We start from the raw sequence: 6,222 nt of genomic DNA on the forward strand, positions 1-6,222 counted from the left end.
TCACCTGGTTTCAATGATGTTTCTAGAGACTATATCTCTCTCATCATCACCCATTACCTAGGTTTACCTCCACTGTATTCACATCCTACCATACGTTTGTCTGTACCTTATTCCTTGAAGCTATTTTATCGCCCCCAGAAACTTCCTTTAACTCTCTGTTCTAGACGTTCCAAACGACCAATTCTCATAGCTTTTAGCCGTACCCTTATCCTACTCCTCCTCTGTTCCTCTGGTGATGTAGAGGTGAATCCAGGCCCTGCAGTACCTAGCTCCACTCCTATTCCCCAGGCGCTCTCTTTTGATGACTTCTGTAACCGTAATAGCCTTGGTTTCATGCATGTTAACATTAGAAGCCTCCTCCCTAAGTTTGTTTTGTTCACTGCTTTAGCACACTCTGCCAACCCAGATGTTTTAGCCGTGTCTGAATCCTGGCTTAGGAAGACCACCAAAAATTCTGACATTTTCATCCCTAACTACAAGATTTTCAGACAAGATAGAACGGCCAAAGGGGGCGGTGTTGCAATCTACTGCAAGGATTGCCTGCAGAGTTCTGTTTTACTATCCAGGTCTGTTCCGAAACAATTTGAACTCCTACTTTTAAAAATCCACCTCTCTAAAAACAAGTCTCTCACTGTTGCCGCCTGCTATAGACCACCCTCTGCCCCCAGCTGTGCTCTGGACACCATATGTGAACTGATTGCCCCCCATCTATCTTCAGAGCTTGTGCTGCTAGGCGACCTAAATTGGAACATGCTTAACACCCCAGCCATCCTACAATCTAAGCTTGATGCCCTCAATCTCACACAAATTATCAATGAACCTACCAGGTATCACCCCAATTCCGTAAACACGGGTACCCTCATAGACATCATCCTAACCAACTTGCCCTCCAAATACACCTCTGCTGTTTTCAACCAAGATCTCAGCGATCACTGCCTCATTGCCTGTATCCGTAATGGGTCAGCTATCAAACGACCTCCACTCATCACTGTCAAACGCTCCCTGAAACACTTCAGCGAGCAGGCCTTTCTAATCGACCTGGCCGAGGTATCCTGGAAGGATATTGATCTCATCCCGTCAGTAGAGGATGCCTGGATATTTTTTTTAAATGCCTTCCTCACCATCTTGAATAAGCATGTCCCATTCAAGAAATTTAGAACCAGGAACAGATATAGCCCTTGGTTCTCTCCTGACCTGACTGCCCTTAACCAACAGAAAAACATCCTATGGCGTTCTGCATTAGCATCGAACAGCCCCCGTGATATGCAACTTTTCAGGGAAGCTAGAAACCAGTATACACAGGCAGTTAGAAAAGCCAAGGCTAGCTTTTTCAAGCAGAAATTTGCTTCCTGCAACACAAACTCAAAAAAGTTCTGGGACACTGTAAAGTCCATGGAGAATAAGAACACCTCCTCCCAGCTTCCAACTGCACTGAAGATAGGAAATACTGTCACCACCGACAAATCCATTATAATTGAGAATTTCAATAAGCATTTTTCTACGGCTGGCCATGCTTTCCACCTGGCTACCCCTACCCCGGTCAACAGCACTGCCCTCCCCTCTGCTTCTCGCCCAAGCCTTCCCCATTTCTCTTTCTCCCAAATACAGTCAGCTGATGTTCTGAAAGAGCTGCAAAATCTGGACCCTTACAAATCAGCCGGGCTAGATAATCTGGACCCTTTCTTTCTAAAACTATCTGCTGAAATTGTTGCCACCCCTATTACCAGCCTTTTCAACCTGTCTTTCGTGTCGTCTGAGATTCCCAAAGATTGGAAAGCAGCTGCGGTTATCCCCCTCTTCAAAGGGGGAGACACTCTAGTCCCAAACTGCTACAGACCTATATCTATCCTACCCTGCCTTTCTAAGGTCTTCGAAAGCCAAGTCAACAAACAGATTACCGACCATCTCGAATCCCACCATACCTTCTCCGCTATGCAATCTGGTTTCAGAGCTGGTCATGGGTGCACCTCAGCCACGCTCAAGGTCATAAACTTTATCTTAACCGCTATCGATAGGAAACAGTACTGTGCAGCCATATTCATTGACCTGGCCAAGGCTTTTGACTCTGTCAATCACCACATCCTCATCGGCAGACTCGACAGCCTTGGTTTCACTAATGATTGCCTCGCCTGGTTCACCAACTACTTCTCTGATCGAGTTCAGTGTGTCAAATCGGAGGGTCTGTTGTCCGGACCTCTGGCAGTCTCTATGGGGGTGCCACAGGGTTCAATTCTTGGACCGACTCTCTTCTCTGTATACATCAATGATGTCGCTCTTGCTGCTGGTGAGTCTCTGATCCACCTCTACGCAGACGACACTATTCTGTATACTTCTGGCCCTTCTCTTGACACTGTGTTAACAACCCTCCAGGCGAGCTTCAATGCCATACAACTCTCCTTCCGTGGCCTCCAATTGCTCTTAAATACAAGTAAAACTAAATGCATGCTCTTCAACCGATCGCTGCCTGCACCTGCCCGCCTGTCCAGCATCACTACTCTGGACGGCTCTGACTTAGAATATGTGGACAACTACAAATACCTAGGTGTCTGGTTAGACTGTAAACTCTCCTTCCAGACTCACATCAAGCATCTCCAATCCAAAGTTAAATCTAGAATCGGCTTCCTATTCCGCAACAAAGCATCCTTCACTCATGCTGCCAAACATACCCTTGTAAAACTGACCATCCTACCAATCCTCGACTTCGGTGATGTCATTTACAAAATAGCCCCCAAAACCCTCCTCAATAAATTGGATGCAGTCTATCACAGTGCCATCCGTTTTGTCACCAAAGCCCCATATACTACCCACCACTGCGACCTGTACGCTCTCGTTGGCTGGCCCTCGCTTCACACTCGTCGCCAAACCCACTGGCTCCAGGTCATCTACAAGACCCTGCTAGGTAAAGTCCCCCCTTATCTCAGCTCGCTGGTCACCATAGCAACACCCACCCGTAGCACGCGCTCCAGCAGGTATATCTCTCTGGTCACCCCCAAAACCAATTCTTCCTTTGGCCGCCTCTCCTTCCAGTTCTCTGCTGCCAATGACTGGAACGAACTACAAAAATCTCTGAAACTGGAAACACTTATCTCCCTCACTAGCTTTAAGCACCAGCTGTCAGAGCAGCTCATAGATTACTGCACCTGTACATAGCCCATCTATAATTTAGCCCAAACAACTACCTCTTTACCTACTGTATTTATTTATTTTGCTCCTTTGCACCCCATTATTTCTATCTCTACTTTGCACCTTCTTCCACTGCAAACCAACCATTCCAGTGTTATTTTTTTTACTTGCTATATTGTATTTACTTCGCCACCATGGCCTTTTTATATATTTATTTATTTATTTATATATATATTTTGTTTGCCTTCACCTCCCTTATCTCACCTCACTTGCTCATATTGTATATAGACTTATTTTCACTGTATTATTGACTGTATGTTTGTTTTACTCCATGTGTAACTATGTGTTGTTGTATGTGTCGAACTGCTTTGCTTTATCTTGGCCAGGTCGCAATTGTAAATGAGAACGTGTTCTCAATTTGCCTACCTGGTTAAATAAAGGTGAAATAAAAATAAATAAAAATAGTCCCTGGTATATCACCAGACTGCACAAACCTAACTGCATCCCCAGTCCCTGGTATATCACCAGACTGCATACAAACCTAACTGCATCCCCAGACCCTGGTATATCACCAGACTACATACAAACCTAACTGCATGCATAGTCCCTGGTATATCACCAGACTGCATACCAACCTAACTGCATCCCCAGGCCCTGGTATATCACCAGACTGTACAAACCTAACTACATCCATAGTCCCTGGTATATCACCAGACTGCATACAAACCTAACTGCATCCCCAGTCCCTGGTATATCACCAGACTGCATACAAACCTAACTGCATCCCCAGTCCCTGGTATATCACCAGACTGTACAAACCTAACTGCATCACCAGTCCCTGGTATATCACCAGACTGTACAAACCTAACTGCATCCCCAGTCCCTGGTATATCACCAGACTACATACAAACCTAACTGCATCCCCAGGCCCTGGTATATCACCAGACTGCATACAAACCTAACTGCATGCATAGTCCCTGGTATATCACCAGACTGCATACAAACCTAACTACATCCATAGTCCCTGGTATATCACCAGACTGCAGACAGATTTTGGTTGTTTGGGCTCGGGTGTGTCCCAGGATAAATGCACCTCTTCCCCAGTCATTGAGGAGACTCTCTCCATGCAGACACAGACAGATTTTGGTTGTTTGCGTTGGCACCTTTCAACACCCCTCATTATCACATGTAAACACACAACCAATCACTTACACTACTGACTAAACACACACCAGTGTTAAATGCATTTACTTTACTTCAGTTAATAAATATATTTTGTTATTCTTTATCTCCACGTTGTCTCACTTTTTGTCACGGTCTTCGAGCCGGTTCGTGACACTATGGTCAGTGAGCTGGATCCCAACTAATGGAGACCAGTTAGAACCCAACTAACAAAACCCAACTAAAACATGACTGCAGATCAAAAGAGACATACAGAATGATGGCAGGGAAAATCCCCAACATCCAAAATAGATAGATTCCATGATGGTGAAACAAAGCTTCCTGAAGCATTGACGCTTTACAACCAATAGTCTCAAAAATAGGTTCATCACTCAAGGCTTTGAGCAACACAGAATTTAGAACAGATAAATTATTATAGATGATGTCCCACACCGTAGCAGCATAGCCTTTATGTCATTATTATAGATGACATCCCACACCGTAGCACGTAGCAGCATAGCCTTTATGTCATTATTATAGATGACGTCCCACACCGTAGCAGCATAGCCTTTATGTCATTATTATAGATGACATCCCACACCGTAGCACGTAGCAGCATAGCCTTTATGTCATTATTATAGATGACGTCCCACACCGTAGCAGCATAGCCTTTATGTCATTATTATAGATGACATCCCACACCGTAGCACGTAGCAGCATAGCCTTTATGTCATTATTCTAGATGACATCCCACACCGTAGCAGCATAGCCTTTATGTCATTATTATAGATGACATCCCACACCGTAGCACGTAGCAGCATAGCCTTAATGTCATTTACCAAACCACTGGCCGTGTTTGAGAGCATCAAATCCATGCTGCATTGTGGGTAAATGGTGACTGGCTGACTGATTTATAAATAATAATGAGTAGTTATTTATGATGTAAGGTGATTTGTAGATCAATCAGTCGCTTGCAATGTCGAACCAGCCCAATACCAAACCAATCAGGTGGCTGCAATGTCGAACCAGCCCAATACCAAACCAATCAGGTGGCTGCAGTGTCGAACCAGCCCAATACCAAACCAATCAGGTGGCTGCAATGTCGAACCAGCCCAATACCAAACCAATCAGGTGGTTGCAATGTCGAACCAGCCCAATACCAAACCAATCAGGTGGCTGCAATGTCGAACCAGCCCAATACCAAACCAATCAGGTGGCTGCAGTGTCGAACCAGCCCAATACCAAACCAATCAGGTGGCTGCAATGTCGAACCAGCCCAATACCAAACCAATCAGGTGGCTGCAGTGTCGAACCAGCCCAATACCAAACCAATCAGGTGGCTGCAGTGTCGAACCAGCCCAATACCAAACCAATCAGGTGGCTGCAGTGTCGAACCAGCCCAATACCAAACCAATCAGGTGGCTGCAATGTCGAACCAGCCCAATACCAAACCAATCAGGTGGTTGCAATGTCGAACCAGCCCAATACCAAACCAATCAGGTGGCTGCAGTGTCGAACCAGCCCAATACCAAACCAATCAGGTGGCTGCAGTGTCGAACCAGCCCAATACCAAACCAATCAGGTGGCTGCAATGTCGAACCAGCCCAATACCAAACCAATCAGGTGGCTGCAGTGTCGAACCAGCCCAATACCAAACCAATCAGGTGGCTGCAATGTCGAACCAGCCCAATACCAAACCAATCAGGTGGTTGCAATGTCGAACCAGCCCAATACCAAACCAATCAGGTGGCTGCAATGTCGAACCAGCCCAATACCAAACCAATCAGGTGGCTGCAGTGTCGAACCAGCCCAATACCAAACCAATCAGGTGGCTGCAATGTCGAACCAGCCCAATACCAAACCAATCAGGTGGCTGCAGTGTCGAACCAGCCCAATACCAAACCAATCAGGTGGTTGTTCGATGAAATGAATCTGAAT

The 6,222-nt window shown here is 45.7% G+C and overlaps 1 protein-coding gene across 2 annotated transcripts in view; it reads right to left on the reverse strand.

The window, feature by feature from the left end:
* LOC129842718 (zinc finger protein ZFP2-like) overlaps nucleotides 1-6,222 on the reverse strand; it is a 213,879-nt gene that overhangs the window by 96,013 nt on the left and 111,644 nt on the right. The window lies entirely within an intron of this gene.

Source organism: Salvelinus fontinalis, unplaced genomic scaffold (assembly GCF_029448725.1).
Source record: "Salvelinus fontinalis isolate EN_2023a unplaced genomic scaffold, ASM2944872v1 scaffold_0062, whole genome shotgun sequence".
NCBI lineage: Eukaryota > Metazoa > Chordata > Actinopteri > Salmoniformes > Salmonidae > Salvelinus > Salvelinus fontinalis.